Source organism: Oryctolagus cuniculus, chromosome 2, assembly GCF_051225735.1.
Source record: "Oryctolagus cuniculus isolate XC-2025 breed Fujian yellow rabbit chromosome 2, ASM5122573v1, whole genome shotgun sequence".
NCBI classification, from domain to species: domain Eukaryota; kingdom Metazoa; phylum Chordata; class Mammalia; order Lagomorpha; family Leporidae; genus Oryctolagus; species Oryctolagus cuniculus.
Window position 1 is genome coordinate 122,294,908 of NC_142868.1, and position 11,932 is coordinate 122,306,839.

Sequence of the window (11,932 nt, forward strand, 5' to 3'; positions counted from 1 at the left end):
CACCTCCCTCCCGACCGTTGGCTGCGCTGCTTCTCCGCCGGGTTGCGCCCCCCGGTGGTGGCGGCGGGAACCGCCGAGGTTTTGTGCTAAGGCTTTTGGGCGAGGGTCTTTCCCGCCGCCCCGGCTAATTTAGGGTCTGGTGACAGGCAGCCCATGGGCTCTTAGGCGTGTGGAAGTGGCCATCTTGAGTGACCAAAAAAAATACGCTTCTTATCCACCCCACCCAGCTCGCGGCAGGCAGCTAGAAATTCTGAGGGGCCCCGGCCCAGCCAGCAATCTCTTGGTTAGTGGCTCTGGCGAAAATGGCTGGAGAGCTGATTAATAACCGTGCTGTCACCGATTTGAACAATTGCCGCTCCAGCCCATCCCCCCCGCGAAAGTGTGTTAGAGGCACCCTCAGCCTTCGTCGACGCCACAGCGAGGCCACGCTCTGGCCTCTTCTTCGTCGGAGAGAAAGGAGGCCGCTCACCAGGCTGCCGTGGCCCGGTCTTTCCTGTGCCTTTGAAAGAGAAAGAATTGTTTGCCGCGTCATTTCAGCCCCGGTCGAGGGGGCTAGTTCTTTCCCTTGGGGGCAGGGCCTTAGCCAAGCCCTTGAATGTGCTGCTGCAGAGCTGCAGCGTGAAACTTTCACTTTAAAATGATCACCTGCGGGTGCCCTCGTTTTACCCATGAAAGGAATTCTGGAGAAGGAAAAAGAGCAAAAACAAGACTGAAGCCAGCAAGGAGTAGGGAGTCGAGAACCGACTGCTTAGAGTCCCCACCAAAAGGGAGCCGCAGCGAGGACGGGTGGCACCCCGGTGCAGGCTGGTGGGGGGCTGCGCGTGCCCAGGGTGCCAGGGGCGGCCTGGGACGGTGACTCCTCAGCGGAGAGGAAAGGTGGGACTCGCCCAAAGGATCCCTGGGAAACAAAGGAGGCTCTTGGGCTGGGACAAAGAAGATTAATAACGGGCTCATCCGTGGTCACTCGCAGCAGGCAGCAAGAAAAGCAAGAAGAGACAAAAGCCTTGTTATCTTCATTTGTTGGCTTTTACTTTTCAAGCTCACCGTGGAAAAATGACTGTGTCAGAGTTTCATAGTTTTTTTGTTTGTTTTAATGTTAATTCATCGCTTTTAAAAGCAGGATGCCAATTTATTAACTCACAATGAGTAATAAAATTGTCAACTGCAACAAAATGCGTGTGTAGGCTGGTCAGTGCATTATCTCCCAGCAGAAAAATCCATATGGGAAGCCAGAACATAATTAAAAGGATTTTATTAACAGAGAGAACAAGGGGATTAGCTAAATTCAGTGATTAGCTCATTAGACCCCGATACCCCTATGCTACCAACTCCGCAGTGGGGCCGTTCCTGCCAAGGAGATTAGAATCTGCTGTATCTACTTGCTTGCCTACTGTTCTTTCTCGCTCCCAGTAAAGGCAGTAAAGTGGCTGAGTGGGGGTTGGGAGCCATGCCCTTGCCACTTATTAACAGTCTTGAGCAATCGAACTTCTGTATACCTCAGTGCCCTCAGTCTGTAAACTTGGGATAGTAATGCTATCATCATAGGACTGTTTGAAGGAATAGATAAAATTGTGCAAATTAACTAGCACAGCGCAGTCAACATTCGAAAAAGACTAGCATATTTTTGCTTTAAACGTTAGCAGAAAAATATCAGCTATAATGCCGGTAAGTAACTTTCAGGGGCTCTCCATGTGCTGTCAGGATGAAGATCACCATCCCTACTTGCCCTGAAAGGGCTGAGTGTGATCTGGCTGTCTTTGTCAACCTCCTCTTGCATCATGCTCCCCTCTTTCTGTCTCCTACTTGGGATTTCTTTTGGTTAGTAACAGTCAGATGTATTGATTAGTGCAAAACAAGCATGGTCACTCATTTTGCCCTTCCCGTCTCCCAAACACTATGAGCAGCCCCACATACAGACACAGTCCTGCTCTCAACCCTGTCCAAGCTCCACCTGAGGGAAGGTGCCTGGCTGACTAACTCGTCTCGGCCCTCTCCGTCCCCGCTCACCTGCCGCTTCCTGGCTAAAGCCCTCACCTACACACATTTCTCACAGTATCCTGTGTTTGCCTTCATGTTACTAAGAACAGTTGGAAGTGACAGATGTGCTGCGTATCTGGTGAATGTCCCCAGCTCCCAGTTAGAATTATAGACTCCATGATGAGAAGCTGGTCTGTGTTCCTCAAGCTTTGCTGCTAAACGCCTGGCACACATAAGCTGCTTGCGAACGTTTGTTGCAGGGGAGAGAAGAGAGGAAGGGCAGAAGGTGAATGAACACAAAGAATGGGAGAAGGAAGCAGGGAATGAGACCCTCGTGATCAGGGGACACCCGTGGAAAAAGGCCCTGCTTAGTTTTAGTCAGAAGCGCTGTGACGAATAACATTGCGACGTCTTTACTAACAGAGAAGCACATGGCCATCCTGTTCTGGGAGGAATGAGATTTCTGATTTCATTGACTAGTGCCCTAAGGGTAAAATAAGCCAGGAGTAGCTATTGGTTTATTTCATATTTACCATTAATGAGATTTATTGAACGCGAAAGGCTGTAAAGCACATTGGAAAAAATCTAACCACTGCTTAGGAGCTCCATATTTCTCAGCCCAGAGAACATACATTTAACATTAGTCCTGCTAAAGAGGCAAAATTGGAATTGCATAACTAGTATTTGTAACCCAGACAGCAAACACTCAGAAACAAATATGACGTGAATCTCCCCTCATTTTTAGGTTGTTTTGTCTTTTGCTTTTATTTCTGTTTTTCCCCCTGGATATTTAAATGTTTTTACAGTCCTTATGAAGACATGGGATGGACAAATGCACAAGAGAGAGCGAAGAGGACCCTGGGCCACTGATAACAATAGCTACAGTTGTGATAGGCAGTTACAGTATCTACTCACAACAACTCCAGTGAGGCAGTTACCATTTATTTCTCCTTTTTTATGGGTGAAGAAACTAGCATGTAGGTCATGTATCAAATCAGCCTGGGTCTCTGTCCTAAATTCATTCCCCTTTTTATAGATAAATATTTCACACTCCATGAGGTAATTAATCATAACATTTTGGTCCGCACTTTCCATATCTTTTGCTGTGAACATACACATCTACACACATGTGTGCGCACATATTTGTGCATATTTGAGGTTTATCATTCAGAGAAACATGGATTTCTCTCTTTTTTTAAACAAGACTTATTTGTTTATTTGAAAGACAGAGTTAGAGAAGGAGGGACAGAAAGAGAGATTTTCCATCTGTTGGTTCACTCCCCAAATGGCCCAATGGCAAGGGCTGGGCCAGTCCAAAGCCAGGAGCCAGGAGCTTCATCTGGATCACCCACGTGCGTGACCAGGGCCCAACGGTTGGGCCATCTGCTGCTGCCTTCCCAGGTGCATTCGCAGGGAGCTGGATCAGAAGTGGAGCAGCCGGGACTTGAACTGGCACCCATATGGGATGCCAGGGCTGCAGGTGGTGACTTAACTCACTGTGCCAAAGCACTGGCCCTACAGTTTTCTCTTAGCAATTTTCATGACCACCTCTCCAGGATATAGAGGCATAAATCATTCTTTTTGTTCCTCCTTTTTTAAAAAATTGTGGTAAAATAGATATACCATTACATTTGTTGTTTTAACTTTTTAAGTGTGCAGTTCTGCTCCAATAAATACATTAATATGCTGCCAAATGATTTTTTTTAAAAAAGATTTACTTATTTATTTGAAAGACAGAGTTACAGAAAGAGAGAGAGAGGAAGAAAGAGAGAGAGAGAGAGAGAGAGATCTTCTACCCACTAGTTCACTCTCCAAATGGCCTGCACAGCCAGGGTTGGGCTAGGCCAAAGCCAGAAGTTTCTTCCAGGTCTCCCACATGGGTGTAGGGGTAAAATATAGTATGACTCTGCTATATAATCCATTCAACTGTTACCTTATTTTTTTTTTTTTTTTAGATTTTTTTATTTATTTGAAAGTCAGAGTTACACAGAGAGAAAAGGAGAGGTAGAAAGGTCTTCCATCCACTGGTTCACTCCCCAGTTGGCTGCAATGGCCTGTGCTGTGCCAATCCGAAGGCAGGAGCCAAGAGCTTTTTCCAGGTCTCCCACATGAATACAGGGGCCCAAGGACTTGGGCCATCTTCTACTACTTTCCTAAGCCATAGCAGAGAACTGGATCAGAAGTGGAGCAGCCGGGACTCGAACCGGCACCCATATGGGATGCCGGCACTGCAGGCAGCAGCCTTACCCCCTATGCCACAGTGCCAGCCCCACCTTATTTGTTGACATTCAAGTTTGTTTCTCATTTCTGTCCTACAGATGTTATTGAACCTAACATCTTCATACAGACTTTTGTGAACCACTGTTTGTATTTTTATGGAAAAGATTTCTGGAAGTGAGACTGATTAGACAAAGGATATATGTGTTTTACATTCTATAGTTACAGCCAGACTACTTTCCAAATGACTATCAAAACTCACATTATCAGCAAGGTATGTGAATATTATTTCCTAACTTTTACCAGTGCTGGGTATTACTACTATTTTCAATTTTTGTCATCATGAGACATGAAAAATGGTCAAAGAATATTTTTATAACATTGACAATATACAGAAGTCAAAGAAAAAAGATCAATAAATTTAACATAAAAATGAAAAATTATTGTATAAGTAATACCCAAAGACAGAGAATAGGTGAAAACATTTATAAAACACACGAGAAGGGTTAATACTAATTGATAAGAAAAAAAAAAGAGTCCAATGAAAACTAGGGGAAAAGAGTGTTAAGTAGTTCACCAAAAAGAAGATCCAAGTTATCAATAAACATGAACAGATGCTCAACTTCACTGACAGGGAAATGAATGAATTTATTTATAGAGAGAGTTTGGGGAAAATTAAGGACAGGGAGGTGGGGGTGGGTAGGTCAGAGGCAGAATCCTGCTGTGTTCTAGCTCTTCAGTTTGGGGAAAAGCTATGGGGGAGCTTTCATGATGCTGATGATGCTCTCCAAATTTTCTCCATTTTTTAAAAAAAGAGATTTATTCATTTGAAAGAGTTACAGAGAGCGAGAGCGAGAGAGAGAGAGAGAGAGAGAGATCTTCCATCTGCTGGTTCACTCTCCAGATGGCTACAATGGCCAGGGCTGAAGCCAGGAGCCAGTAGCTTCATCCAGGTCTCCTACATGGGTGGCAGGTTCCCAATACTTGAACCATATATGTTCTTTTTTTCAGGCCATTAGCAGGGAGCTGTATTGGAAATAGAGCAGCCAGGACAAGAACTGGCACCCATATGGGATGCTAGAGTTGCAGGCAGTGGTTTTACCTACTATACCACAACACCAGCCCCTCTCCAAAAGTTCTAATACTGGCATAGATGGGGGTGTACAGGGTTTAAGCATTCACATTCGAACCCTCTTCCTGGGGGACCATCCTCAGGAACCTCTGTATCCTTTATCTTGCCTGTCTCTGCCCTTGGGAGGACACAGCTGTACCCAGGGACAGAAAAATACTTCAGGACAGAGACTGCTGATTGGGTGGGGCAGCTGGGAGCACGTGGCCCCACCCTCAGTGGTGTTGCCTGCATAATGCAGAGAGACTTTATCTACTTGCTATAGGTTTTTGCTACACTTGGATAACTTTTCAGTTCTCAGGATACCCAGTTCCCCAAGAAGCTTAAATCATTTGTATTCTTAAAAAAAAAAAAAGATTTATTTATTTATTTGAAAGCAGAGTTAGAGAGAGAGAGAGAGGTATACCATCGGCTGGTTCACTCTCTAAATGGTTGCAACAGCCAGAGCTGGGCTGATCTGAAGCCATTAGCCTGGAGCTTCTTCCAGCTCTCCTACATGGGTGCAGGGCCCAAGGACTTGGGCCATCTTCCACTGCTTTCACAGGCCATAGCAGGGAGCCAGATTGGAAGTGGAGCACCCAGGACTCGAACTGGCACCCATACACAACGCTGGCACTGCAGGTGGCAGCTTTACCCACAACGCCGGCCCCTATACTTTGTATTGCTATAATCTCGTTTACTTGAGGCCAGCATTGTGGTGTAGTGGGTTAAGCTGCTGTCTGCAGTGCTGCTGAGAGTTCCCACTGCTCCATTTCCAATACAACTCTGCTAATGCACCTGGGAAGGCATAAGAAGATGGCCCAAGTGCTTGGGCCCCTGCACCCACATGGGAAACCCAGAAGAAGCTCTAGGCTCCTGGTTTTGGATTGGCCCAGATCCAGCTGCTGCAGCCATTTGGGGAGTAAAACAACGGATAAAGACCTTTTTTTCTCTCTCTATCAAAAAAAAATCTCTTTCTCTCTTTCTTACTCTGTCTCTCCCTCTCTCTCTGTAGCTCTACCTTTCAAGTGAAATAAAATATTTTTGGTAAATAAATCTTTTTAAAAAAGAGAGGGGGCAGGGTTTGGTTTGATTGTGCTTTGCGATTACAGGCCTGGCAGAAGAAGAGTTAAAAACTAGCTCATGACCAGTGTTCACGGAGGTCGGAGGTCAAGATCCTCTCAGCTGCTGGGGAGCAGAGTTGTGGTTTTTGTCCCTGAACTTAGCCTGGAGTAAATGTCACCCTCTGCATGACATCCTGGAAGACTCACGGCACCCCTCATAAGGGAGTGGGCCCAGCACAGCACTCACCCGAAAGGCCTGCTCCTCTGGTCAGGCTCCAATGCTGGCACCCTCCTTCCTGCCTGCCGGCTGGGTTGAAGGTATCAACCCAACTCTCTGGGAATAGGTGATGTGCAGATTAAAACTAGTAGGTTATTTTTCTGGAGTCTCTTGAAAACTACACCAGCTAGGAGTAGAGTAATGGGCAACATTTCTCAAGTAGATAATTCACAGGAACAGCATCGTGGTCTCAGCCCTGGTTGCACATTAAAATCAATGGAGGTCCTTTTAAATCAGTGACACCTGGACCCTGTCAAGTATCTCTGAGTTTAGGACAGGGTACAGGCGGTTTGAAAGGCAACCCAGGTGATTCTAGTGAGAAACCAGAGCTGCCAATGATTGGTTGTTGGGCCAGCAATTGTTGGTTGAATCAATGGTAAGAATATTAAGTGTTACCTTTCTAGACCATGAACACCTTTGCTGGAAGCAGTGGGTTCTTGAACTTAAATGTGCAAGTAAATCATGCAGAGAGCCATTATGCTATGCACTCAACAAGAGCCCACAGTTCTGACAAGCTCTCAGGTGGTGCTCATCCTGCTAGGCTGTTGACCACACTTTGAATAGCCGGAACCTAGATCGGTAATCTGCAAACTGGGATAGGACACCCCTGGGGCGACATGAAAGCTTTCCATGTCTGTCTAAAGGTGGATGGCTTTATATATATATATATATATATTTGAAAGGCAGAGTAACAGAGAGAGAAGAGCAAAGAGAGATCTTCCACCCACTTCTTCACTCCCCAAATGGCTGCAACAGTCGGGACCAGGCTAGGCTGAAGCCAGGAGCCCTCTGGGCTTCCCTTGTGGACTGCAGGAACCCAAGCACTTGAGCTACCTTGTTGCTGCTTTTCCAAGCACATCAGCAGGGAGCTACATCAGAAACAAGCCAGATGGGACTCAAATTGGCACTCTGATATGGGATGCTGGCCTTATAGGCAGAGGTTTCCTGCCCCAACACCAGCCCCAGAACATGGATAGTATTAATGCGTTCAATTTCCAAACCCCCAACATGTATATGAACTATTTTCTCAAACTGATGCAAGAATGGCCTGAGATGGAGGAGCGCGCAGCTCTGCAGGCAGCTGGCAGATGACTGGAAGAATGCAGGTCAGGAGTAGCTCTGCACTGATGACTATGGGATGGCTCCCCAGAGATACTCCAGAGGGAGACTTCAGGCACACGCACAGCGCTTTCCTGGTGGGATCAACACCCAGCTACTTGTGTCCACAGCAAAGGACTGAAGCTAGGGATTTAGGTAGACATTGAAAATAAAACCTGCACAAGCTCCCCTGGGAGTTTGGGATACTGTGACATTGCTGACCGGGAAGTAGATCTGCTAAGATGTTACGGTTGCTACTGTGACAGTATGGAACATTCGGCATGCGGTTATACATGCATAACGGTGGCCCTGCACAGGACTGGCAGACGCGTTTTGCATTGCTGTGAGTGGCCCCTTTACAGACAGCCCTTACGTAAGCTCAGTTACACAGCACTGCCATGACTGGCGAGACTTTGCTGACATTTATGATTCCTGACAAAGTGTAAAGAGTGGCCTAGACAGCTTCTAACAGCAGGGAATTATGTCGCTGGACCAGGAGGTGGGAATGACCCAGATAAGTTTGTGATTGGCAACTTTGGCCTCAGCTGGGATCAGCAAGGAACCCGGATGGCCCTCTGGGCTAGCGCGGCAGTCCCTTTATTCGGATCTAATGATTTCTGACACATCAGCCCCCAAGCCGAAGCTCTACTTCAGGATAAGGACCCCGTGGGCAAGCAGGGGTACCTGCTTAGAAAGGAAGACCAAGTTGAGGGGTGGGAATGACCTCTCAGATGTGGCCTGGGCTGTAGCTATATACACCTGTGGGGAGCTGGTGGCACTCCCACTCCCACTCTTAACTGCTTCCCTAGGTGAGGCAGACTGGAACCCTGCCTGACTCCTCACATAGCTGCTCTCTAGGAAAAGGGAGCATGGGCTTCCATGCATGCCCTACAGACTTAAGTCCCATGGGCGCTGTTTTGCTTTTGCTGGAAGAAATAAGCCAAACTAAATGAAAAAAGCATATGTTAAAACGTATACAATAGGCTGGCACCGCAGCTCACTAGGCTAATCCTCCGCCTGCGGCGCCAGTACTCCAGGTTCTAGTCCTGGTTGGGGCGCCGGATTCTGTCCCGGTTGCCCCTCTTCCAGTCCTCTCTGCTGTGGCCCGGGAGTGCAGTGGAGGATGTCCCAAGTGCTTGGGCCCTGCACCCGCATGGGAGACCAGGAGGAAGCACCTGGCTCCTGGATTCGGATCGGCGCAGCGTGCTGGCCGTAGCGGCCATTTGTGGAGTGAATCAATGGAAGGAAGACCTTTCTCTCTCTCTCTCTTTCACTGTCTAACTCTGCCTGTCAAAAAAAAATGTATACAATAGTCCCCCTTTATCCATAGAAGATATGTTCCAAGACCCCCAGTAGATGCCTGAAGCTGCAGATAGTACTGAACTCCTTATTTACTTGTTTTCTCCTATACCTAAATACCGATGGTAAAGTTTAATTTATAAATTAGACATCATAAGAGACTAACAACAATAATAAAACATTTATAACAATATGCAGTTTGGGGGATGGCACTGTGGTGTAGTAGGCTAAGCCTCCACCTGCAGTGCTGGCATCCCATTGGGCACTGGCCCGTGTCCCAGCTGTTCTACTTCCAATCCAGCTCTCTGCTACCACCTGGGAAAGCAGAGGAAGATGGCCCAAGTGCTTGGGCCGCTGCACCCACATGGGAGACCCAGAAGAGGCTCCTGGCCCCTGGCTTCAGATGGGTGCAGCTCCAGCAGTTGTGGCCATTTAGAGAGAAAAACCAGTGGATGGAAGACCTCTTTCTCTCTCTGTCTCTCCCTCTCTGTTTCTCAAATAAATAAAATATTTTTAAAAATATGCAGTCACCTGCCACACAGTGTGTCAGTCAGCAATGGAGGGCATATGTAGTAGTGGTCCCATGTGATGGTACTGCCTAGTGACATCTTAGTTTGTGTAGGTGCACTCTGGGCATTCCATAAAATCACCCAGCAACACTTCTCAGAATGCACTCCTGTTCAGTGACTGACACATGACGTAAAAGTTATGCAAATCTTCCCTCTCAAAAACATGGCACTGTGCTCAGCCTCCTTGTGAGGATGTGAGATGCTACAACGGCTAGGTGATGAGAGGAAGTGCGGTAGGCATTGTGCGGCAGCACTAGCACTGGTCCTACTCTGTAAGGATGACTTGAACACAAGCTTTGCGATACCGTGAGAGTCGATTTGCTAACTGAGATGGCTACTAAATGATTAACAGGTAGGCAGCATATACAGAGTGGATACACTGGATGATTCACATCCTGGTTGATGGCATGATACTTGATCACATTACTTAGAGCAGTGTGTAATTTAAAATTTATGGGGGCCAGTGCTGTGGCTGAACGGGTAAAGCCACCAGCTGCAGCACCAGCATCCCATATGGGCGCTGGTTCAAGACTCGTCTGCTCCACTTCTGATCCAGCTCTCTGCTGTGGCCTAGGAAAGCAGTAGAAGAAGGCCCAAGTCCTTGGGCCCATGCACTCATGTAGGAGACCCAGAAGAAGCTCCTGGCTCCTGGCTTCGGATCAGCACAGCTCCAGCCATTGCAGCCAACTGGAGAGTGAACCAGAGATGGAAGACCGACCTCTCTCTCTGCCTCTGTGTCTGTAACTCTGCCTTTCAAATAAATAAATAAATCTTAAAAAAAAAAAAACACTTATGGAAGGTGCATATTATGAAAAAAGATAAAAATTTGTGCATTTTTTTATTTCTGGAATTTTTTATTTAATATTTTCAGGCCACAACTAACCACAGATAACTGAAACATTGGAAAGTGAAATTGTGGATAAAGGAGAATTAATGTATTTTGCTGCCAAAGTGTCTACCCCTCTTCCTATCTACTTTTCTTCCATTGCCACTTAAAAAAGCTCTATTTTCTTAAATAAAGTTTTTCAAAGCTAGAACACTTTAAGAACGAAAACTTTAATCCTTTGTTTTCTGCCCAATTTGATGATTTAAGGATAATTGTTAGCTGATAGATCATTAAGCAAAATTTTGGGCAGTAGATCACTATGTGGGCTTTATTTATTAACATTTAACTTGGAAGGAATTTGATTTAAAAATTAATAAAATTGCCCCGACAAAAAACTTCCACACTCTGGCCTCAGAACCAGCCCTTAAGACATTCTGGTCTGGCTGAAAAGCCCATGAGAGCATTTCAGACATGGAAAGGCAAGACACTGTGACAAAAAAAAAAAAAATGTCCTACATGAAGGACCTCTGTGGGTGAGACCCCAAGGGAAAGCAATGGCCATAAAAGAAGGATGTACTTTTTTCTGAAGGGAGGAGAGAACTTCCATTTTGCTTATGGCCTTGTCTAAATATTGACGGAGTTTGTGGTTTCAAAAGGCTTTTATAGGCCGGTGCCACAGCTCACTAGGCAATCCTCCGCCTGCAGCGCTGGCACCCCGGTTTCTAGTCCCGGGAGCTTCTTCCCAGTCTTTCATGTAGGTGCAGGGGCGCAAGGACTTGGGCCATCTTCTACTGCTTTCCCAGGACACAGCAGAAAGCTAGATCAGAAATGGAGCAGCCGGGTCTCGAACCGGTGCCCATATGGGATGCTGGTGCTTCAGGCCAGCGCTTTAACCCAATGTGCCACAGTGCCAGCTCCAAGATTCATTTTCAATTAATTTTAAAAACAGAAGACCAACTCTATACTAAGTAAAGATTTCAACAATTTGTACACACACCAGAAAAAAAGAAAAAGAAAAATCTACTTGAGAACGAATTTTACAGTTAACTCTCATAATACAACTTATTTAGGACAGAAGTCCTGCATGGGAAGCAAGTGCACAGTAACTCCTGTTTTATGCTCCTGTTTTATGTATGATGTCAGTGACCACCCAAGGCTCTTGACATGAGCTGCCTAGACTATAGAAGCCCTTTTTTTTTTTTTTTTTTTTTTTTTTTTTTTTTTTTGACATGCAGAGTTAAACAGTAAGAGAGAGAGACAGAAAGGTCTTCCTTCCATTGGTTCACCCCCCCAAAGTGGCCGCTATGGCTGGTGTGCTGCAGTCGGCACGCTGCGCTGATCCAAAGCCAGGAGCCAGGTGCTTCCTCCTGGTCTCCCATGAGCGTGCAGGGCCCAAGCACTTGGGCCATCCTCCACTGCACTCCCGGGCCACAGCAGAGAGCTGACCTGGAAGAGGGGCAACTGGGAAAGAATCTGGCGCCCCAACCGGGACTAGAA

At 46.5% G+C, this 11,932-nt stretch overlaps 1 pseudogene; it reads left to right on the forward strand.

Moving 5' to 3' along the window:
• The first annotated feature begins 302 nt into the window (after positions 1–302).
• LOC100339706 (alpha-galactosidase A pseudogene) lies at positions 303–8,576 on the forward strand (annotated as a pseudogene).
• Positions 8,577–11,932: the final 3,356 nt, after the last annotated feature.